At 42.8% G+C, this 25,201-nt stretch overlaps 1 protein-coding gene across 10 annotated transcripts in view; it reads left to right on the forward strand.

Moving 5' to 3' along the window:
* Apba1 (amyloid beta precursor protein binding family A member 1) overlaps positions 1 to 25,201 on the forward strand; it is a 201,249-nt gene that overhangs the window by 37,916 nt on the left and 138,132 nt on the right. For 3 of the 10 annotated variants that reach the window (XM_060387639.1, XM_060387635.1, XM_060387633.1), the window contains exon 2: positions 16,896 to 17,044. The exons of the other annotated variants lie outside the window; for them this stretch is intronic. The gene's annotated coding sequence lies outside the window, so the exon portion shown is untranslated. The remainder of the gene's footprint in view (positions 1 to 16,895; positions 17,045 to 25,201) is intronic. 10 annotated transcript variants of the gene reach the window in all.

Here is a 25,201-nt window from a genome sequence, read left to right on the forward strand (position 1 = left end):
AATTTTCTAAAATTTAGGGTCCATGTTTTTATAATTACAATGGGAGAGCTGGACCCAGGGTCAATGAGTGGAGAGCAGGCCCTCCCTACACCTCACCTGGGCAGCACAGGAAAGCTGCCCTGGTGGTGTGTGTGTGGGAGAGCTGCTGGGCCCTGAACCAGACCAATGACTCATGGCAATGAACACTTACAAGTGAAGACGTGTGGACAAAAGGGTATACCATGGGATACACTGTGACACGCTGCGGCTTCTACTAAGAAACGCTTCCTATGCTTTGTTTCATTTATTTATTTATTTTTGTTTGTTTGTTTGTTTTTCTTTTCAGGGGGAGTTTGCAAGGGTGGAGGTTGGATACAAAGGAATAGGTAGACGTGTGGGACTGGGGTGCATGATGCGAAACTCACAAACAATCAATAGAAAGGAAAGAAAGAAAAAAGAAAGGCCACAGATAGTGCCGGTTTTCGTCAGAGTAACGAATGGGATGGCAGTACCTCACATTGATTGAAAGGTCCTGCACAGGAACCCGAAGGTGCTTGGGAACCCTGACAGCCAGAATGATGGAGGTAGAAATTACAAAAGTAAAGGCACTGTTTGGAATAACCATGCTGAATTTGTCTATGTCTTCCCCACCCCCCACAAGTACTGTTTTTCTCTCACTGGCCCCAAGATTATAAGCTTTAGGGGGGTGTGGTCTGACATCAGCAGGTAAATAGATGAGGAGAGCTGCCACTAGCTTCTGTGGTTAGCAGCATGTCTTGGGACGTGAATATAGAATCACATTTCTTTCTTCTCTTGGAAAGGTCACATGCCAATTCCATTTCCTCCAGGAGGCTTGGCCAAGTCTTACAAGTATATGCATATAAACAGAGCGAGGTGCCACGTGCTTCTCAGAATGCTGCTGGCCAGAGACCAGCCCCTGACATCTTCCTAGCCTGTGTGGTTTTCAGGCTCTGTCTGTGCACCATCTTCACGGCACATTCTTGCTCTGTGTGTTACATGCATACCCGTGCTTCCTCTGCTGTAAAAGGAGGGTGATTGCATATTCAAAAGGAGAAATACTGATCTACATTTTACTTATAATTTTCCCACCATTGCCTGTTATATCATTTTTTAATAGTACTAATAGCTTCTAATGTATGTTTTTTTCAAATAAAGTATTTTCCATGCAACGTTGAGTGCTTTATAACCTAAATCTGTGTCAGCACAGTTGCTCTTACCTTCTGGTCAGGGCTCATGGCTGAAGCTTGGGTTGTCTTTAGCCTCATACCTCACCAGGACACACCTGTTTTGTTTTTGTCTTTAATGTTCTTTTAGCTCCTAAACTATATTTCAAGCCTATCAATTAGTTTAGAACAATGTTGCCTCTAAATGCTTGAATAAATATTTCTTATGGCCTATACAAATTGCTTTTCTTGGCTGAGTGGTTAAAGAGCTCCAGGTACTCTTCCAGAGGACCCAGGTCCAATTCTCAGCACCCACATGTCAGCTCACAGCTGTCTATAGCTCCAATTCCAGGGGCTCTGAAAATTAAATACATTTTTTAAAAAATGTTTTTCTCCTAAATCTTGAATAACATTCCAATGGTAATGTTTGAGTCTCCCAAGTAAACCTTTTATCAAAATCCAGTAAAATCTTTCCAAATGATTGAGTCATGTTTGATATTGCAATCCAGTAATGTACTTGAGAATGTATCTGCTAGATTTATTCTCAGAGAGCAATTTAGGCATCAGTGAAATCCAAGTCTGGTGGCATACATTTCACCCTTGCATATTCAGGTGACCACATATGCTGACTGAGCCAAAACTTGTCATATTGTTTTGACTCAGTAGCACGAAGAACAAATGAAACGTGTGGTCTGCGTGTTAATGAAGTTAGACCTCGCAGAGGACCACGATTTAAATTAGTTGAGTCTGTGAGTGACACAATTCTGAACACAAATGCTTGGTTCCTAAGACTTTTCTCAAGGTTAAGTATTCATCACATATCTTCAGGGTTTCCTTTATTCATTGGCCCATGGGATTTCTATGTTCCAGTCATAGTTCTAGACTGCAAATGTCACGATGGCCAATAAAGATGTTCTAGGTCCTAAGACACTGATACCTTGTTTAAAGCAATTAGGAAAAATATAGATTTTTTTTAAAAGCATAAGCTGGACATCAGTCTTGTGTAGATAATTAATGAGCTGGTCATGATCAAGGGTGATGGATAAGGATTCAGGAAGGGCTTCATTGGAAAGGACTACTTGGAATGAGAGCCCAACATCTGGAAGGATGGGCTGTAGGAAAAGGGAAGGAGGAAGACATTCCAGAAGTTTCTGCTGGTGCACTCTTGGCGTTTGTGGCTGTGATGTGTCAGGAAAGAACATGGTCTAATATAAAGGCCAGCTTTTATATGACATGCAGAGAAATTTGGGTTTAATTGTTGACATAACCAAAAGATCCTTGGAGCATCTGTTCCACAAGGGTAGTATGGAAGCCAGAGGCCTGAGAACATTCTGCTCAGGGTTGGTTCTCATACCTGAGTCTAACAAAGGTTGGCTGTGACCCAGTTTTTTCTTTCCGATAGGAAGAAAAAATGTTCCTAGTAGAGAAGAGACTTTGGCCTACTTTTTCTTCATTGTTGCTGGCTATCTAAGCCTCTGCACTTGTGAAAAGCTATAAATCATGTTTTGCTTTTGAAAAACCTTGACCACATTTTGATCACACTGCTACAAAGACTGCCATACTTTCTTAGACATTTGACTTTAGTGGATTGCTTTCTAAAACTCAGAACATGTTTTGTCTTCTGATGAGGCAGGTCTAGTTAGGTGAGAGCATGAACCAGGTCCTTATAACCTGCTGGGCATCTCACCTGGGCTCTGTGGGGTCATGGTGGGGACAGGGGCAGAGGCTGAGCTGAACATCCCTCCCTGCTCTTGCAGAGAATGTTCTTTGTGAGCACTTTCAAAATAATTACTAAGAATTAAAGCAATTATTGGGACTACAAACATCGTTTCCAGCTTGAATGAATTTTTCATCTGGGACCCTGCTTTTTGGTGTGGCAGAATACAGATGAACACTGAGGCCTGAGAAGCCTGGCAGGCGCTTCACTACCGAGCACATCTTGCTCTGATCTGGTGCATTCTGGACACCGATTTTAGTACTCCAGTATTAGTGCTATTCTATTAAATTTAGAAAACGCTGGTTTTCATTGAACACTGGCTCAGGCTGTGTACTAATTCCACTTTGTCCTCTGGGAACTTTCAGGCGTTTCATATTCAGAAGCAGTTTGCCAGGCTATCCTAAATACAGGTTATACATGAGTGAAAATGAGAAGAGGATTATGATCATTTATGTTTTATATTTATGGTGCTTTACATTTCCAAAACCACATTCATACCTACTTTTTGTGTATCTACATGGCAGAAATTACAGGAGATCTCAAGATACCCCACAGAAGAGGTGTCAACACAAATCGGACATCAAAGACCTACTCAGGCACAGGCTAACAACAAAACTGTCCACCAGTTCTCTTCAAACCTCAGAAAGGCTGTAAATTGTGTTCCCCAATATTAAGACTAACTTTTCATGAGTTAACTTTGTATCCAGTTACTTTGTTAAAGGTGTTTATCAGGTGTAGGAGTTCCCCAGTGGAATGTTTAGGGTCACATTTTTTATACTATCATATCATCGGCAAATAAAGATCCTTTGACTTTTTTTTTTCTTTTATGTTTGTATACCCTTGATTTCCTTCAGTTGGCTTTTGCTCTAGCTAAGACTTCAAGTATATTGATAGGTATGGAGAGAGTGGGAAGTCTTGTCTTCTTCCTGCTCTTGGGGGATCTTTTCCTTCTGTTGGGTTACCTGGTCTTGTCTCCGTGTGATGGTTTTTTTTTTATCTTATTATATTTTATTTGTCATGTTTGTTATCTCTTATAATCCTGTTCTTTTCTGATGAGAGACAGAAAAGGAGTGGATCCACGGGGGAGGGGAGGCAGGAAAAACTGAGAGTAGAGGGAGGGCAAACTATAGTCAGGATACATAAGAATGGAATCTATTTTCAATAAAAGAAAATATATTTATAAAAGCTAATTATGTGATTGTTATGATACAAGTTCCTATGAGCCCACAAAGCTTCCTACATGAGGCTTTTCAGTTTTAGAGGCCCTAGAAAAAAAGCCTAGAAGGCTTTTCAGTTTCCTAGGCCACCGCTCCCTGGCTGACTTGTATGGGTTTAAATGGAGAACGTATGGTGTAAAAAAATGGATATGTCTTTCATGTGGTGTTCCATATTTTTAATTGTTCAAGAAAGACAAAGACCCACTAAACAAGTCTAGGGACACGGATAAAAAGAAGTGGTCCAAAGGCAAAGTTCAGGACAAGAAAGCTACATACGCCGAACTCTGTAAGGAAGTTTGTAGCTCTAAACTTATTGCTCTAGCTGTGGTCTCTGAGAGACTGAAATTGCAAAGCTATTTGGCCAGAGCAGTAATTCAGGAGCTACTTAGTAAAGGACTTACCAAGCTGCTTTCAAAGCTCAGAACCCAAGTAATTTGCACCAGAAACACTAAGGGTAGAGATGCCGTGGCTGGTGGTGAAGATGCATGATAGGTCCAATAAACTACATTTGGAAGAATAAAACTTTATTAAATAAAAAAGAAAAAAAAGGAAAGAACAGTTAGTCCCAGAGAAGTCAGCTCTTAGCTGAATTGTGAGGTCAAGGAAGATTTGCATGACTTGTCCTCCAGCTCTGACTATGTCCCTCCCTATGTGACTTCAAGCTTGCTCTCTGCTGTCATTGGGCAGATGTCTTTTGAGAAGAAAATGAATAAAAGCTGAACCCGCACTCTTCCATAAGACTTATGCTTTTAAGAGATGTATTCTTAGGAGACATTTGGGAATGAGGAAAATAAGGACCCTGTAAACTGTAAACTGTCATCTATTTCACTGTAATCCCTGGCCAGTTTTGGTCACAGAAAATCAGGGAAAGTGAGTCTAAGCATCTCTTAGAAAGCACACTTGAAAACTTAATAGCTTAATATTAATAGCTTAGTAACATAGATTTTTGGATGAGTCTTTCCAAGCGACTCTTGAATGTGCTATTTTTCACTTTTCAATTAGTGTTTGGCTATTTGAGACAAAGACCATGTCTGATATTGCCCTGTTGTGATAAAGCCCTGGCCTTATCTTTGTAGCAGGAGCTGTGCCTTTGCCAAGGGAGTGGACAGTTGAGTCATGAGGTCATTGTTCAGTCTGTGGCTGCTTGTGCTGGTCACAAAGACAACACTGCTGTTTCTAGGGACTGTGATTACCAAAACCACTGTGGACAATGAGCTGCTTTCCGAACATCAGAAGGCTTTTGAGTTGGGAAATATTGTCTCCCACGCCGACACTTCTAAGGGAGGAATTTAGAATAGTTTTCCTTGGACACATGGAAGCATACATTACAACATTGTCAGAGGCTTCTCAAAGTGAAAAAGCGTAAAGTAGGCTTTGCTTTGCCCTTACACTGGCCAGCAGATTCTTGTTGCCAAGTGACCTCACAGGCCAGAGACATCTTGCAGTAGCATTTCTCTCTGCAAATGCATAACACATGGAACCTAGCTATGTGTGAACCATATGTAGACACTAATCCTTAGTCACACCCAGGCACTAAGCCCTTGGCATAGCATTCGTGCCTTTGCTTCACTTGCGTGCTGGAGCTACTTATGATGTGTGAGCTTTGCCTTGCCTCTCCTGTTGAGGTATGAAGCAAGCAGGCAAATTCTGTTGGGTCTTCAATGCATTCAAGAAGAGAATGGATTGAATCAGTGAATCCAGCACACATGTATTATTCTAGATTCTTTGGACACATCCCAGACCAAATGAGACACAGTCTGAGTGCCAGGGGCCTGGGACTTTGTACTTTCTAAGAGTGCCTCTCATGTTTCAGGTGTTTGGTAGCTAGTTTATCAGATGATCTTGAAGACCATTCCAGCTTTGATGAGTCTTTGGGCTTATGCAGAATAACATAACATACTTTGTTGCTAATCATAGCCACCATTGGGTTCCAATTAATTACTTTACTTTTGCCAAATGCCATGGCTTAGTCACTAGTAGAAGGCAGATCAATGATCATAAAACATTTTCCTGAGGAGCCTGCTGGGCCTTGTTCACACATATTGTTCCTATTATGCTCATGGACAAGAGTCATAATAATGATCTAACACTCTTTGTCTCAGTTATGGACTTTCTATGAACTTATTTAACTTCCGTAACCAATATCACAGGGTTTTTATTATGTGCATTTTATAGATGTAGATTGTGGGGCACAAAGAGAACAAAGAGTTTGCCCATGGTCCCACAGTTGACAAGTAGTGAGTCCAGAACTTAAACCTAAACCATCCATCACCAAGACCTGGGCAGTCAGTCTCTACACTATGTGGCTTTTGTTGGCTTTTCCTCCAGGGTTGAAGGGTGGTTGGAATGACTCCAGTTGGTCAGCAGAGCTGACACATGTCAGAGCTGACATAGCAGGTCTCACACATGTCAAAGCGTGACAAGGAAGCAGACTGAGAAGAAACAGGACACACACGGGTGGCTGGCATGAGGCAAGTCAAGAGCAGACTGCCAGGAGCATAGAAAGCAGCCATGGCAGTGGCCTCCCTCCTGGGCCAAAGTTAGGGAAGGGCAGAGGAAAAGTCAGAGAACAGGAGAAGACACAGAAAGCAGCAAGAACAGATTTTCTCCAAGTAAGGTGAGATCAACGGCGTCGGGAAGTGCTGTGTCGGATACGTGGAAACCAAAGAGGAGGTAGAAACTTAACAGCTGTGGCATTGCCTTCAGGAAAGACTTTCATAGCATTCAAATACTGAAATGCTGGGTGACAAGGTACCGAATGGGGTTAATGTGCTGTATTTAATTCACATAATCTTGTGTAATGCATTAAACGGGAGGTTAACACTATCAAAACCCCTCTCACATCACAACGACAACACGTCCAAGCAGGTGGCTCTGCTGTCTTGAGAAGCCTTTGAAGTCATTCTCCTCTCGGCACTGGCCCACTCGCTGCCTGGGCTCTGCCTCAGCTCAGGCTGCCCTTTCTTTCTGGGCCTGTTTGCTGTTTGCCTGTATAGCTGCTAGGGCAGCCAGGCTGGCCAGGCCTGCTCACTCTAATGGCTATGGAATGCAGAGGGTTTAAGTGATTGAGGCAGGGCCCTGCTGCAGCTTTCTGAACCCAAACACTTCCCTGCTAGACATACAAGGAAGAGGTGACTGTGGACCTCCTTATTATCTCTGGAGACAAGCCCCTGTCCCACTGCCAGGCTCGGTACCACCCACCTTCTCATCACACCCTTTCCATCCACTCCTTACCTGCCTCAACACTGGCAATGCCAACAGGGATAAAATTGATGTTAAGAGGATAATTTTTAATTAATGAATTTAATTAATTTTTAAACTCACTAATCAGACCATTCTCAGGGGTAACTGAAGGGTCTTAGTGCTGACTGCCTTCCCTGATTTGGCAAGATGGGAAAAGGCAGTTTTGTAGCTGGGACCAAGCTTTTCAGGGACACGGAAGGCTTTGAGACAAAGATGTCAGGGGAAGGCCTTCCATTGCAGCACTTAATTGTTGTTTTTACGTGTTGGGAATCCTTTTTCCTGATGCTCTAGACAAGGATGCAGGAAACTTTTCAGATAAAAACACTGAACAAAAAGCTGTGGTTTTGTAAGAAAATGTGGTTGTCTGTACAGACATCAAATGGAAAATTTGCCCTTATGCCCTTAAGCAGAACACTGAGTGTGTGTTTTGTGTGTGTGTGTGTGAGAGAGAGAGAGAGCCAGACAGACAGAGTGAGACACACACACACACACACACACACACACACACACACACACACACAGAATTTTCCAATACCTCATTGATGTGAACAAGTAGGTCAGGCCACATCCATTCAAATCCAGAACTGAATAAGTGAATGCATGTCTGGCTTGACCTTTTCATAAGGCATGCACTATTGTATAAGCTCGGAGGCTTTCCTGTCTGTCCCAGGGTACACACAAGTAAGTGGGGAAGGAGGCTGTTCTTTTACTCTTTGAGGTGATGTAACTGTGCTTGCGTTTGTATGACTTCTAAGGATGGTAGAACCCATGCATACTTGTTATCCTTAGTCTCACAGGAGAAGGGGCTGTTAACCTGTGACAAAGAAGACAAAGAGCTAGAGAAATTAATCAGTTTGTGCAAAGTCACACAGGGTGTAAAAGTTAGGGCTGAACTAGTAAACCTGCTGATAGTACTTACAAACCTCATGTTTATCCTCTAATTTCATGAGATCTTCCCAGTTGCTTCCATACTTCCCTCAGCTTTCAGGAATTGTTATTATATACTCCCTTGGAGAATGTGTTTCTAAAGTGATGTATGTATACCATGAATAATTTTTTTGCTTGTGGCTTTATTCATATTTGTTATTACGTATTTAATAATATGTTATTATTATTACTGTGTATGTACATGTGTAGCGACCAGAGAACAACTTTATGGAGTCTATTCCTTCTCTTGGTTCTGGGGATCAAACTGAGGTCACCAGGCTTGCATGGCAAACATTTTACCCACCAAGCCATCTCGATGTCTTGGCCTCTAAAGTTGTATGTCTCTTCACCACCTGATAAATACCCTGAGTTTGGGGTGTACGGTTTAAATGTCATTTAGATTGCCTCAAAACACCAAATACTATGCTTGTTTTGGTAAATGTTGATGGGTGTTATCCTCTGGCCCACTCTTCTGTCTCGCGCTTCCTTCCATACCTCAGTGGCTGATTTGCAAACCACACGGTGGTCACCTCCTATTGCCTGTGGATGGGCTTGGTCATTGTTGTGCTGGAGGTAGGAACTGTGGATGGCTGACTCGCTCCATCACCCCATATCCACAGCAGGGAGTCTGCAGGGTTAGGATGTGAACTCTGGTCATCTGGCTTCACCACATTCACACCCTTTCCTCTAGGTAGTGTCTAAATAAATAAATAAATAAATAAATAAATAAATAAATGTATGTTAAGGACGAATCAGATGGCTCAGCAGGTACAGGTGCTTCTTGTTAACCCTAACAATCTGAGTTCAGCCCCCAAGACCCACATGGTAGAAAGAGAGGATCCTCCCACACCAGCTGCCCTCTAACCTTCATATGTATGTCCATGTGTTAATAAACACATACTGAGCGTAATGCAAGGCTAAAAATACTTAGCCATGAATTTCTGTTGATGGCTCTCGTGACAGCCTAGTGAGCCACGTGACTTACTCTTCTCCACCTGCTCTGCCCATCATCCTCGCTTCGTGCATCTTGTCACAGATCTCTAATTTGTCATGGCCCAAGTGGGCTTTGAACATAGCTGGTGATTCTGACTTTCCCTATGTCTCCTTCCAGAGGAACTTTCATCTCCTTCTCCTGCAGCTGTTGTCCAGGTACCTATCTTAACCCTTTCAGGGCACTGAACATCATATTCATCCTATTTACCCCTTACTCACTGTAGAACCTAGAATAGCATCTCTTGTACTCAGAAAGATACAGCTGAGTGAATGCTGTTGAGTCAAGAGAAACTGAGTGGTTCCAAGACAGACAGATGGTGTCAACCAGTTTACTCCATTGGCTCTTGAAGAGTCTGAAGAGATATGGTGAGGCCTCACAAAGAAAGCATCTGTATCTGAGTGTCTGTCAAATTGCTGAGCTATTCCCTTTGTGTGGCCCTGTGTCACCGTGGCCAGTCTGGAGGTCACACGGATGCAGGCCACTTTCCTTCATTACCCAACCTACACCTGAATCAAAATCACTATTCAGTCATGGTGCTAACCACTCCCGCACAGCATTTGAGACAGATCTTACCCAGCACTTAAGGCTGACATTTAAGAAAATGTATTTGCTCCACCTGCCTTGCTCTACACACGTGTGAGCGTTGTGCATGTGTTTGTGTATGAGTGTATCCACATATGTCAGCATGACAACAGGGCAGCTGGAGCTCAAGACCTTAACATTGCTAGACATAAGTATGTCAGTAAGCGGTAGACGGAATCTTCCGATTGGGAAGAGAGGATGATTTAGAAGGAAGCATAGCAGCTCAGCCAGTATGAAAGTATTCAACTGTACTGAGGTCATACCTAAAAATGGCTATGATAGTAAATTCTAGGTTATGTATATTTTACTATACCTTTTTTGAAACATGTATCTGTATGTTTCTTGTGTCTTTTCTTTGGCTCTTTTTCTTTCTGTTTGTTTGTTTTGCCCTATTTTGGTTGACATTAGTTTATTTTATTGTTTTGGATGCCTGTTTGTTTTCTAATGAGAAAGAAAGGGTGTGGATTTGGGTGTGGGGAGAGGGAAGGATGTGGGAGGAGTTCAGGGAGAGGAAACTATAATCAGAATATATTGTAGGAAACAACAAAAACTATTTTAACTTGAACAAAAAAGCTCAACTATTTGGTGTTGATACTTTCATGGTGAGTAGTAGGGGCATGTGGAGATTTAGAGGGCAGTGAAGAGGTAGCTTGGCCCCACTTATTGTCTATGATCTTTTTTTCCCCCACAACATTTCCCTAAGTCTACAGCAAACAGGTACCACGATCTAGGTGTCACAAAAGTGGTTTTCTGACTCTTACAGTAGAGCAGCATGGGGAAGGATCCACAGTGGCTTCTTGATGACCGTAATGTTCAAATATACGCTGGATGCACACAAACTGCTCCATTAGCCTGGCCTATTTATGCTGCTAGCACAAGAATCCCACAGTATGGGCAATTAGTAAATGAGAGAAACTTACCACCTCACAGCTGGAAGTGGGCAATCCAAGATCAAAGTGCCAGCACCTGGAGAGAAGGCAAATGATGAGGCAGCTCCTCCAGATGTTGTGCAGGGATACATAAGCCTACACAAGGGGATGAGTGTCCATACCCTAAGGATCTCTTAATGGCTCCACTGTTACATCGACCATGTTGGAAATGTGAAATCCGGAAGGGACATTTTTGAACTTTAACAGCTACTATTGATTGTCCAGGACAGCTACAATGAATTCTCAGTTGCTACATGATGCCGTCTCACTCTTTTGACTTTTGACTTATACAAACTAACCGTTATGCCTATGAATTTGGGATGGGAGAACAGTTCAGGGGATTGAAACCAGAGCCTGTGTGTAACAGACAGGATTCTCTATCACTGAGCTAATCCTCCTATCCTTTCCTAAACTTTTATCTTGAGTCAGGATCTTACTGAATGTCAAATTGGCCTTGAACTTCTGGCTAGATAGCCAGAAGGTGACAGCATTGAGATTGTAGCCCAAGGAGCGTCTGTGGAGCCACAGCTGGCATGTCTGGCTACACTACGAATCTTAGACACATTATACTCCGTGTCATATCTTCTCCCCACTCCCCAGTGGAACGCCCACTAGGAAGAGATTTAGCATTTTCTTTTTAAATTGTTATATGAAGAAATAGAACTGATATCTGATTTGCTTTTATATTCTTCTCAGTGCCCAGGGCAGTCTCTTATACATACAGCCTATGGTTGTGGATAAAGTGATAGTTTAGAGTAGAAGCAGATATTGTGCCTGTGTTAAATACCACCCACTTGTACGTAGCAAGAGCTAATAAAATAGTAATGGTTGTTAGAAGACTATATCCAGAAAACAGAAAAGATGGTGGTCGGGTGTTCCCTGGTGGCAAGGAGGGATGTCTAACGTGAAGAAGAATAGGAAGAGTTAGAAACCAGAAAATCTGGCCTCAGAGTTGAGAAAGTGTGCTAGATTGGGACTGAGGCCACACCACAGTTCTTACTCTGGGTGCTCCTTGCTCGAATTTGCTGGAAGTAATCGCTGTCATTACTCTTTGTGTCTTTACCCTCACGTCTTGGGAAGACAACATGACCCATTGAAAAGCTTTTGAAAAGCTTGGCATTCATAGAAGCCTCTTCCTGGAAATACTGAAGCAGCATATTAGAAACACTGCTCTTAAGGGGGCAGTGCCCTAAATCAATAGGAATTGCCTGTGCTGTGGTCTCTCTTCCCAAACGGTCACCATTCTTCCTCTCTGCATATTCTTTTCAGGCCTTTGAAACCAAAGAGAGAGCGGTGGGTATTTGGTTACAGTCCCGCTCTCTGCTCAGCCTCATCCTGTTTCCTCTTTAGTAGATGACAACAGAAATTAAAAAAACAAAACAAAACAAAACCTCCTTGCAGTTAAAAAAAAAAGTGTGCTGTATAGATTAAGATGTGTCTGATCTGGTGTGGGTGCATTAATGTTATCACTCTGGAACTTTCCACCTTGGTAAACAGTTCTCTCTCTCTCTCTCTCTCTCTCTCTCTCTCTCTCTCTCTCTCTCTCTTTTACTACTGAGTTTGCAGCCAACAGTATTCATTATTTTAATTAAAAAGATTCTGTGATTTCTTTTCCCAAATATGGTGGTAAGTGTTCTAGGGGGAATACCGCTGCTTATAAAAAGAATGAGTTGTGGAGTGGTTTAGAGTATTATGCACTTCCTATTAGGTAAATGTAATCTGTTATGATCAAAGTAATCCAAAAATAGTAGCCTGTTCTCATCATACGCTACATTGCTATCACTACTAGTTCCAGACATACTCTGATGAAGTCCTCTGATCTGGTTCTTATTATAGCAAACACACTCAGTGCTTTGCATGCAGAACTTCACAAATGCTCTCCGTATGAGAGAGTTGTTGGTAGTATCCCCATCCTATCGATAAGGAAACTAGCGCTCACTGTACTTAAGGCCAGCTTGAAAGCTAGATAGCTAGAAAGGGACGGCAGCCTGAGATCGCAGCCCAAGGAGTGTCTGTGGAGCCACCGTTGGCTCAGTTCCTGCATAGTACTCCCTCCTCTGAGCCACCAGTTGGCATAGACTAGTTTCCAATTAAAAAAGAAGTCTTGATGGAAGTACCATTAAGGAAGGCGTGTGTTGGCAGGCACAGGGTACATGTAGCTTAGCTGTGACAATGGAGGACCGTTGAATCAAAACCCACATTTGCCCACCAGTCCTCAGGGGCCCGGCGGATGCTGCAGCCTCAACCCTGATGAAGCTCAGACTTCCCATCTCCAAGCGAAAAAAATCCAACCGAAGAACATGGGAGTTTCCAGATTCTGATGTGTTTCTTAGAAATAAATGGGACTGTATACTTTTTATTTTTTGCTTGTTTGTTTAATTTATTACAATTTATTCACTTTGTATCTCTTTTGTGGCCCCCCTCCCTCATCTCCTCCTAGTCCCACCCTTCCTCCCTCTTCTCCATGTATGTTTCTCCCTTAGTCCACTTAATGATCTATCTCTTGAAGACAGGAGACCACATAATCATCTGCTGTTTCTTGTTTCCTTATCCTCTCATTGCCATGTGCCACTTCCTTTGGGGAGGACTGAGAACTGTGAAAAGATTCAACCGGGCAGACCCCAGACCAACTTCCCTACTCCTTATGTGTCAATTGGCTTCACTTTTTGGCATCCGTTTCCTTGTCAAACAATAAGGAGCACAGGGCTGGAGGGGTGGCTCAGTGTTTAAAGTGCTTGCATCTCAGACAAGAGGACCAGGGTTCTAGCCCCCAGAAGGCACCTGTAATTGCAGCCTTGAAAGGTGGAGACAGCAGAATCCTTACAGTCAGCTGGCCTGTGAGATTAGCCATATTAGTGGGCTCTGGGCTTCACTGAGAGACCTGCCTCAGTGAAGAAGTTAGTGAGTCATGGAGGATGACTCCCCAAATCAACGTTGGGTCCCACATTTACACACATGCATTTGCGCGTGCACCCACACATGTATGTGCCTCCGACACACACACCAGAGAGAGAGAGACATGGGCGGAGGGGGAGAGAGAGGGAGAAGAAGAGAGAGGGAGAGTGGGAAAAAAGGAAATACCATAAAGTTGCTTCAAAGAGTTCTGAGAAAGTTTAAGCAACAGATATTAAGTTCCCAGCATGGTGCTACTGGACTGTACCAGGCCATGTGTCCTAGTTTTGTCCCCACTTACTTCCTCTTGCTCCACCGCACACAGTTTGACAATGCTGGGCCTTGTTGATCAAAAGCAATTCTTTGCTGATGGTCAAAGGTGCTCTCTTGAGCAGCCTTGACATTCTTGGGAAAGCAAAGAGTTGTTTGCACAAGGACGCTTTTTATTCCCACACTGATTTGAACATAAAATCTAGTTAGTACAAGACTGGATTAGTTATCTGTGTGTGCACAGCTGTTAAATCTGTTGGTAAGACTCTTGGTCTTTATGTTCCTTCAGATCCCAGTAGACTGAGGACCATAAATATATTTCTTTTTTTTAAATTTTTCTTTATTACACTTTACTCACTTTGTATCCCCCCTGTGGTTCCCTCCCTCCTCCCATCCCAATCCCTCCCTTCCTCCACCATCTGCATGCATGCCCCTCCCCAAGTCCACTGATAGGGGAGGACTTCTTTTCCTTCCTTCTGATCCTAGTCAATTAGGTCTCATCAGGAGTGGCTGGCTGCCTTGTCTTCTTCTGTGGCCTGGTAATGCTGCTTCCCCCTCAGGGGGAGGTAATTAAAGAGCAGGCCAATCAGTTCATGTCAGAGACAGTCCCTGTTCCTATTACAATGGAACCCACTTGGATACTGAACTGCCATGGGCTACATCTGTGCAGGGGTCTTAGGTTATCTCCATGCATGGTACTTGGTTGGAATATCAGTCTCAGGAAAGACCCTTGCGCTCAAATTTTTTTGGTTCTGTTGCTCTCCTTATGGAGTTCCTGTTCTCTCCAGATCTTACTATTTCCCACTTCTTTCATAAGATTCCCTGCATTCTGCCCAAAGGTTGCCCATAAGTCTCAGTATCTACATTGATAGTCTGCAAGGCAGAGCCTTTCAGAGGTCCTCTGCGTCAGGCTCCTGACTTGTTCCCTCTTTTCTCCTTCTTCTGATGTCCAGCCTCTTTGCCTTTCTGGATAGGAATTGAGTATTTTAGCAAGAGTTTTCCCTCTTGATTAGTTTCTTTAGGTGTACAGATTTTAGTAGGTTTATCCTATATTATATGTCTATATGAGTGAGTATATACCATGTGCATCTTTCTGCTTCTGGGATAGCTCACTCAGGATGATCTTTCCCAGATCCCACCATTTACCTGCAAATTTCATAATTTCCTTGTTTTTTATTGCTGAGTAATATTCCATTGTGTAGATATGCCACAATTTGTGTATCCATTCCTCCACTGAGGGGCATCTGGGCTGTTTCCAGCTTCTGGTTATTACAAGTAAAGCTGCTACAAACATGGTTGAGCAAATGTCCTTATTGTGTACTTGAGAATCTTTTGGATATATGCCTAGGAGTGATATAGCTGGATCTTGAGGAAGCGCTATTCCTAGTCGTCTGAGAAAGCGCCAGATTGCTTTCCAGAGTGGTTGTACAAGTTTACATTCCCACCAGCAGTGGAGGAGGGTTCCCCTTTCTCCACAACCTCTCCAGCATGTGTTGTCTCTTGAGTTTTTGATCTTAGCCATTCTGATGGGTGTAAGGTGAAATCTGAGGGTGGCCTTGATTTGCATTTCCCTGATGGCTAATGAGGTTGAGCATTTCTTGAAACATTTCAAATGTTTCTCTGCCATTTGATATTCCTCTGCAGGGAATTCTCTGTTTAGCTCTGTACCCCATTTTTTAAATTGGATTACTTGATTTTTTGCTGTTTAACTTCTTTAGTTCTTTATATATACTGGATATTAGCCCTCTGTCAGATATAGGATTGGTGAAGATCTTTTCCCAATCTGTAGGCTGTCGTTTTGTTGTGAGGACAGTATCCTTTGCTTTACAGAAGCTTTTCAGTTTCATGAGGTCCCATTTATTGATTGTTGCTCTTAGAGCCTGTGCTGTTGGTGTTCTGTTCAGGAAGTTGTCTCCTGTGCCAATGAGTTCAAGGGTATTCCCCACTTTTTTTTCTAACCGATTTAATGTGTCCGGTTTTATGTTGAGGTCTTTGATCCACTTGGACTTCAGTTTTGTGCAGGGTGATAAGTATGGATCTATTTTCATTTTCTCACCTTCATATGGAACAAGAAACCCAGAATTACTAAAACAATTCTCTACAGTAAAAGATTTTCAGGAGGTATCTCATTCCCTGATCTCAAGCTGTACTATAGAGCAATAATACTAAAAACTGCATGGTACTGGCATAGAAACAAACTGGTGGCTCAATGGAACTGAATTGAAGACCCTGACATAAATCCACACACTTATGGACACCTGATTTTTGACAAAGATGCCAAATCCATTCAATGGAAAAAAGACAGCATCTTCAACAAATGGTGCTGGTCTAATGGATGTCTACAAGTAAAAAAAAAATGAAAACATAAATATATTTCTTATGGACATAAGAGTTCTCTTTGAGAAATTTCCATCCATTCTTTAATCAACAGTTTGTTGACTATGAGTCTGTGGAATGTATGTGTATATGTATGTAGGAAGTGTATATGTGTGTACATGTATGTGTATGCATGTGTGTATATGTGTACATGTATGTATCTGCATGTGTGCATTATATCATACGTGTATTGTATATACATGTATGTGTGTGTATGTATTGTGTGTATTTATGTGTGTATATGTTTATGGGTATGTGTGTATGTATGTGTGTATATACAAGGTGGGAAAATGTGCTCTACAATGTACTAGGTACACTGCTGAGTACTAGAAATACTACAGTCAACAAAGTATACCCACATCTTTTACTACATGGAACTTATAATTTGAGTGAAATTCAGTTTGAGGATTAAACCAATTCAGTTGGAGCATACTCTGGATTCCCTGGTGACCACCTTGAAGCTAAATGTTGCAGTGCTCATGCTGGCATGTGGCTGCCGGCGCCCTGGCATCAAATAATGGATTTTGTCTATTCCTATCAACTCAAATGGCAGAAGTGACTGTAATTACAAATGATCCTTTCCAGCTGATACCAGGCCAGAAGACAATATTCAGAAGCCTTGGTGACACCGAAGGCTGCATTTGGGCCGAAGGAGGCAGAACCAAGTGGACACCTGAGTCACTGCATGCCGTTGAGCAGAACAGGCTGGACAGACCCTGAAGAACCAGGCCTCAGTAAGGAAACTAATTTCAACACAATATACCTACATGAATTAATGCAATTCATTTGGATTTTATTGGCTTTGTGGCCTTGTTTATATTATCGGTTATAAATTTGTGCAGATTTTATAGCAGTGTAAGAGCTTTAACCATAAGGCATTCATAGTGTTATAATAACAATAATAACTTTTTTGCTAGCCCTTGGGAGTCCTGAAATAAATTCTCTTTTCTGTAAAGGAGGCCAGCGCCATTATTCAAGTACAAATGCTTGCTCCAGAAAAAAAGTAAAATTCTTTCTGTATATATGAATAGTTTAGAAAAAAAAAGCCTAGCTATATCCTTGATTTATCAGAAAATAAAAGAGATATGTGGAAAAATATAGCTCAGGCTGGGAGTAAAGTCTGGGCTTGCTCCGGAAGCCTAGGAACCTGGCTCAGCCACCCATCCTCAAGAGACAATGGTGACAGGGAAGTGTGAAAAACAGTGTGGCCCCATTATGAAGAGGAGTAAAGAGATCCAGTGCCCGCTGCCCCAGTTCATCTTCTAGGACCCTCCTATGATGTTTAGGTTTAAATAGAGGGCATCAGGAATGCGTAATCTTGGCAAGGTGGAATACCGTTATCACTTTGGCTCAATCTCTCCAGCAAGGTGATCTGTTAAGTCAGAACAGCATGAACTCTCTTTGCAGGAGAAAAGTAGTCCCTGGGCCTGGCACCTGGGTTTCAACTTCTCTTTTCTAGCAGCATGAGATTCTTGGAGAATTCCAAACTTCTGGGGTTCCATTGCTTCAAGAATTTGAAAGCCAAAGGGAAGGCCATGGGTGTCTCTTTAGAATATCTTCAGGCATTGTGCGACTCGCCTGATCCTCATAATTATTTTTAAGGGGAAAAAGTACAGCAACGTTTTCCTTCCTTGCTACTTACCCATGTTTGTACATGTACACTCACTAACCTCTTCCCACTAACTCACACTAGTCACTTGTTTCTCATTAGATACTGGTCTGTGGAATGTTTCAACCGTTGGTCTCAAAGGCTTTTAATATCCAAGCCATCTTAAGCCTGTCCTGAGATTAAAACAATCATAAGAGGTGACCTTTATGAAATAATTAGCATGTTCTACAATGTAATATAGCAGTGTTTTATCTTTCCCCTAGAGTCTAGGCTCTTGGTCAGCCCTGAGGTACAGCTCTATCTGCTAGCACCCAGATGGTGCCATTCATAGGGTGACTTCATGTCTCCCCTCATTTGTCTGGGACTGCCCAGGTTCATGACTAATGTCTCACCTTCTCTATTAACAGGGCCCCTTTCACTCTCATTCTGATGATAAGTTATAAGCAGCTCTATTTCCACAAAGAACTTGGTCTATGGCCCTATTAGATCCAATTAAGACTGTTTCGGTTACTTTCCTCATTAACCCTCTGTTCTCACTGAGCCATGCTGATGTCTAAAAATACGGTATTCACGGAGTTTTTTGTAATGTCTCTCTTAGACTCTCAGAGAGTGTATAATAACAATGGCAGAAAGGTGGCTACATCAGAGCAGCGATTAGCCGATTTTCATCAACAAAATCTTTTGCAAGCTATGAGCTGATGAGAAGATTTGACATCCAGGAGGTCAAGAGCTGCAAATCCTGGTCAATGAATAGAGGATTTAGACATATTCTTCCTTTAAAATATTAAAAGAACAAAATTGCACTACTTTCTTCCATGTGTAACTAATGCATCTGTGATCAAACAAGGCTCAACAGGTTCAGGCTGTCGCCTGCTATTTTGGATGCAGGTTTTGCTTTTGTCAGGAACTTATTTTGATGTTAGAGCAGAGACATTGAGGCAGTGACTGGGCTCTAATGGCATCCGGTGGAAGAAGTCCTGTGGACATATGTGAGAACATGTCTGACCATCCCCCAGCCACAGTCTAGACTGCCCACTGAGCAGGCCTCACTTGATTTCCTGTCTTCTGCTCTTTGGCTCTTTGGGCTTGATCCTGCCAGCTCTCCCAGAGGACCAAGGGAAGAGGGAACTGTCTACTAGTGTTTTTTTTTCTGAAAAAGCTAAGAGAGATGATTAGATCTGTCTTTATATGTTGCTGTGTGTGTGTGTGTGTGTGTGTGTGTGTGTATTTTGTATATTTTGTATGTGTATCTGATTACCTGGAGGCTGTGGAGGGAACACAGTGAAAGGACCTCAGAGGATGGCAGAAAGCACAGGCATTTCTGAACTCTAGATCTGTATCTTTTATTATGCACATAAATCTGTGATAAAGTTTCATTCGTAAGTTAGGCACAGTAAGTCTAAGAATAATAACTAGTGGTAAAATGGAGATATAAGTAATGTAATAAAAGTTTTGTGGACGTAGTTTCTCACATTCTCAAGGTATCTTATACTGTATCCTGTAGTTTCTCACATTCTCAAGGTATCTTATACTGTATCCATCTTTCTGTCTTGCTACGATGTTGGGAAATGAGGTGAGGCTCCAGGGGTGAGGTGAGGTGAGGTAAATGACTCAGCACTTACCTAGCAGTGGCCATAGCTTCTGCAGTTTGAGAAGTGACAGCAAAACTAATATGGACTTCTTTTTTCTTCTTCTATGGATAAAAAAAATGAAATAAAATCCTCCTTAGCATATATCCTAGCAGCCTCAAGTACAAATCTTCCTCTTCCCTTAAGAACTTTTACTCTTTCATTTAAAGGAACATCACACTGCTTCTCTTTGGCATAGCTGAGCTGCCAGTATCACAGCCTGTGGATCGTTACTGAGTAAAATAGGAGTTAGGTGAAATATTGGGATACTGTGACAGTTAGTCTGGTGTAGCTACAAAGTGACTAAGGGGAGGTTGGTGTGTTTGGCATGGATGTGCTAGGCAAAAGGGAAAATGGCAGCGCAGGCAGGAACTGACAGACTGGCAGATACTCAGAAGAGCAAGCAGTTGGAAAGCCACGAATGAGAAGACTAAGGAGATGAATCAGTTAGCACAGTGCTTGCTACGTGAGCCGAGAGACCTGAGTTCAATTCCCACGAACAAAGCCACCGGGTGCAGCGGCAATATTTATAATCCCGGCGCTGGGTGAGTAAAGACAGGGGTCCCCTGGTGCTTACAGGTGAGCCAGCACAGCCTGCTGGTGACTTTCGGGTCGTGACGCGAGACCCTGCCCTAAAAACACAAGGCGGGCATCTCATCAGAACAACGCTTGAGGTTGTCCTCTGGCTCCCGCACGCACGTTCACGCGTGCGCATGTACTCATCCCCACATGAACGCATGTGCAAACGACATGGGTGAGTTCTCCGCTTAACATATTCAGCCTCCAGTTTATCGGCACTGAAACCGGAAAGCAGAACCGTGCGCAGGGATCCCTGACTGTGTACCAATTTGTTATATCTAGTTCTCTGTGACTAAAACAGTGTGTGTGTGTGTGTGTGTGTGTGTGTGTGTGAGAGAGAGAGAGAGAGAGAGAGAGAACTACATGCAGGCCCACGAATTAGAAGTCCCACTAAGGCAGACTTGAAACCTACTTTGTCCAGTTGTCTGCCCTTCAGCACCTAAAGCAGTGTCTAATGCTACAAAGATGCTCAAAAATTGTAAGAATGAGGGCATGCCATTGGGGCTGGAAGTAGACGACCGAAGGAAAGAAAATTCTGGAAAGTGATTGCTAATGTGTACATTTTTCTTTGGCTGTGCTGAGAATCTGCTGGGAGGAGATAGTGGTAATAAATGCATAATTTTCTCAATGTTTTATTAAGCACCATTTCAAATTTTAAAAGGAATTTTTGCCTCTTAGTATATTTCTATTTCAATTACTCAGTCATGTTACCTACGCAAAGTAATGGATTTAACTAAAATTTCTATTCAAGGCAAGCTTCCATCATATAACCCCTCCCTCTACTCCCTTTTACTATCTCCCTTTTTTTTTTTTCCTTCCCGTACGCCGTCTTTCATGGCCAGGTCATTAAATGGATTAATTTTGTAGAATATTAACTATATTTTATTTGAACTTGATGGATTCATTCTATACCATTCTTCTCTGCTGCCATAGTTGCTGTCTAATAACCGTACCTTTTGAGTGAATTGATGATTACTTTTCTATACCAAAATAGTCTAAGTAATTGCTTCCCTCAAAGCATGGCCTGTGGCTCACTCATGTGTCTGGGTTGTGATCAGATGGAGCCTGTGCTGTCTGCGGGTAGAGGGGGTTGGAACATTGGGAAATGGAGTGGAGTCTCTCTGGGATGGTACTTTCGTTTGTGAGTCAGAGATAAGAATGACAGCCCATCTGCTGAGCTTGTATGACTTTAGCATTACCAAGGATAGGACAGTGTGGTGTTTTTAGACATTTTTCATACTGGAGGAAAGAGAGGGTTCTGTCGGTTGCCCAACTCTTTTGTTCTGAGCTCTGGTTAAATCCATTTAAAGTCCCCATGAGTCTGCTACCCTTCAGAGAGTGAAACCTGTCAAAACAGATTAGTGGCATTCCCCAAAACATTTAGCTCGCCCATGACAACTAATCTGGAGGGATTTTTCAGAATTCATGTAATTTAGCCACTTGCTGATCGCCAGCAGGTGGTTGTATTGAGTCCTTCCCGTCAGCAGAGGGTGTGAAGGTGGAGTTGTTTTTTCTTCCTCTTCAGCACAAGGGCAGGCAGAATTTTACAACTACATCTTCCTGTATTTATGGAGGTTTTCCTGAATGGTCATTTCTCCCAAGCGGTGACATGAAATTAGTCTGAGAAGAGTGTGTCCAGCTGTGTGACCATTCAGAACTGCCTTCATCATAGCTGAAGAACTCTGCTGAGAGGAATTGAACACTGACTTTCTCATCAGAAAAGCAGTTTGAGCCTTTGAGCTTTGGCGTATATTAAATTTTCATGTTTGCGACTGTTTCTGGAAGGTACATATTAAGTCCTGTTCGAGTTAAACTAACGGTCTCAATACCTTCTATCATTTTTGTTGTTGTTCTTCAAGTGTTTATATCTTCTCCATGTTCCATTGTATTGCCAGCTTTCCTTTTGTCTTTAAGATTATATCAGCAATACCTAATATTTATAGAGATAAAACATTTATAACATTGTTAATATTAAATGTATTTTTATACAGTATGCAATAATGGTATAAAATGTGAGATGTGCTGTATATAAAAATATGAACTCAGGGCTGGAGAGATGATGGCTCAGCAGTTAAGAATACTTACTGCTTTTGCAGAAAACCCAGGCTTGGGTCCCAGCACCCACATGGTGGCTCACAACTGTCTGTAACTCCAGTTCCAGGGGATCCGATGTCCTTTTCTAATGGACATCAGATGCCTTTCCACAGGCATCAGGGACACATGTGATGCACAGACATACATTTAGGCAAAACATACATACACACAAAATAAAAACAGTCACACCTTTTAAAAGACATCTCACAATTCTCTGAGATAGAAATACCTTAAATACCCTTGTTTGTTTGTTTGTTTGTTTGTTTGTTTGTTTTTTGTTCCTTTGGCCCAGGCTGTCCTCAGACTCTCTAAGTAACTGAGGATGACCTTGAACTCCTGATCCTCTTGCCTTAAACTCTAAAGTGCTGAGATTGAAGGCATGTTCACCATGCTCAGCTCAATGTTTCCATTCTAAAGCTGAGGAAACTGGCTACAGCATAGGGCATATAACTGGCAAATGATAGGGCAAGTTTCATACTGTGCCCTTGGGCTGCTTTTCATGCATAACAAAAGAAGCAAAGGCCAGGCCACAGCATTAGTAAGAGCCTGAAGCTGGACTTGAGGTAGTGCTTTCTGCTATTGGTATTGTTTCTGCAGAATTATTTGGATCATAGTTAGGAAATTGCTAGTGACCACAGCCTGTGTGTTTCCTGGATGTCTATGAAAGCAGAGAAAGGGATGCTAGTGGCACCACAGTTGTGAGTATTCCTTCACCCTGGTCATAACCAAGGAGATGACAAACCAGACAAGAAGGGAGAGGAGAGCTACTGATTCCCAAGGTGGGTCAGGAGTCACAGGAGGACGGTGCGGGGCTTGGTCTAGTCTCCTGGGGGCTGCCTGAGGCTGTGACCAGGTGAGATGCGTGTGCCATACTACCCAGGCAACAATGTAAGACATCAGCTGCTGCAGATCAGCTTATAAACACTCGAAAAGAAATCCACATCAGCCTTCTCTCCCTCTCTTCTCCTTTCTTCACTGCTTCCTACCAATTTAGAGATTCCAGACTCCCAAGGGCGGGAATTTTCATATTTCTATGTACATGGGAATTCCCTCAAAGATACCGAAAGGCAGAATTTCAGGCCTCACCCCCGGAGTCTCTGGGTGAACATCAGCAGGGCACCTTACTGATTCCACCAGCTGTCTTAAGGGCTCTGGAGAGGGGGCTGGAGAACTGGTTTGGTGGGTAGGAGCATGTCCTGCTCTTGTGGAGCATCCAAGGCTGCTTCTTTCCAGCACTCACGGCAGGCAGCTCACAACTGCCTGTAACTCCAGGAAATTTACCTCTGCCCTCCATGGTCACTTGCGTTCACATACATAACTCTGTACAGACACCTGAACGTAAGTAAAATAATAAAAAATAAATAAAATAAAACTTTTTAAGGAGCCCTGGTGAGTGGGTTGAAGGTTGGAGATGAGAGCTAACAATTGATAGTTTGATTAGAAACAGTGCATAGGACCAGAAGGAAATCTTGGAAGGCACAGACAAGGGACTGGCTACTGTGAGGGGAGGGGTGGCAAGATGGCTCCTGAGTGCACAGACACTCTCTTCTCTCTGGACAGGTGAACTTTGTTTCCACTTCATACAGGAACCCGTCTTGTTGATGCCCCTAGAGCAAGAACAGTCCTCAGCCTTAGCTTCTCGTTTGCTTGTTGGCAGATAAACATTTATCAACTACTAGGTGTAGGCAGGCCACATTCAAGAGTCGGGAAGCCAGAGAGAACTTTGTATTGCTTCTCATTAGTCTCTGTATTCCCAAAACACTTCCATCAGAGGCCCAGGAGAGCTGGAACAGCTCACTGCAGGCAGTGAGATGAACTGCAGGAAGCCATGAGGAAGCTCTGACTCTTAGTGTCTTCTAAAATGCTTGCCTGGGTTGATAGGAGCCCCCTGTCCTCCCATACCTCAAAAGAATGTACAGAAGTCATCCAACCCTTGCTCCATAGCCAAGGTCGGTATTGCCCTGCAAATATAAATTTGCTCTGTCTCCCACTGTGTGGCTCAGAGCTTCTATACAGAACCCAGCAGTGACATTGCCACACCCAGCAGTTTGTTTTGTTGGTTCTGGGATTGAACTCATATCCTGGTATTTACAGGGAGCTAGTTCTTCAGCCCCTCTGAAGAAGAATGAAACTTCAGAGGACTGAAATTTCTCAGCATACATTTCCAGTGTTAGCAAATTTACCACTTTTCCCTGGTGTAAAAGCAGCACACATCCAGCTTTGAAGTATGAATTTTAATCTTTTTTTTCCGGGACTAAGATATTTGGCACAACATTCTCTCGATGCTGGGCAGTGGCAGTGAACCACAGCTCCTAGTCAGCCCTGCAGCTGTGAGAGTGAACACAGATGCTACTCAGCGGACTGGGCTTCGCTTCATGATGGGCCCATGGTAAGCCAGGAGCGGCTGTATTTAGCTGGGCATGTGGTACCCACATAGGGAAAAATCTCTCATTTTGTTTCACAGCTATGTCAATGAATCACAAACAAAATGCAGCTTCTAGGTGTCTTCTCTAACGGTGATGTGTGCACTGCTTTGTGGAGCTTAGAGCAAGGGTGTGGTCAAGTGCCAGTTCAGACCATAAGACAAAGAAAAACACATTTAGGAGAAAATCCAGGGGAAAGCTTGAAGCTATTTGGTTCTGCATAGCTGGTGCCACCACACTAGGCTCAATCTGGATTTTTATGCAAATGACAGATAAACACTCACTGTGAGCTAGTGTCATGGTTACTTATAGAGAAAACTCATTGTACGGATACACAGGTAAACTGGATGGAGGGATGCAGATGCCTGACAAACAAGAAGCGCCACATGGTGGATTTCAGAAGCTAGGGTCAGCAGAACCAGCTTATACACAGAGGGAAGGAAGCTGGTCTGATTGGATGCGGTGTCACAAATCCTCTCTCTCCTCCTCATCTCAGCCTTCCTCCTCCCCACTTCAGCTCCCAGGCAGAACAAAGAAACACACAAAATGTATGTGAAG

This window comes from Meriones unguiculatus, chromosome 1 (genome assembly GCF_030254825.1).
Source record: "Meriones unguiculatus strain TT.TT164.6M chromosome 1, Bangor_MerUng_6.1, whole genome shotgun sequence".
Classification (NCBI taxonomy): domain Eukaryota; kingdom Metazoa; phylum Chordata; class Mammalia; order Rodentia; family Muridae; genus Meriones; species Meriones unguiculatus.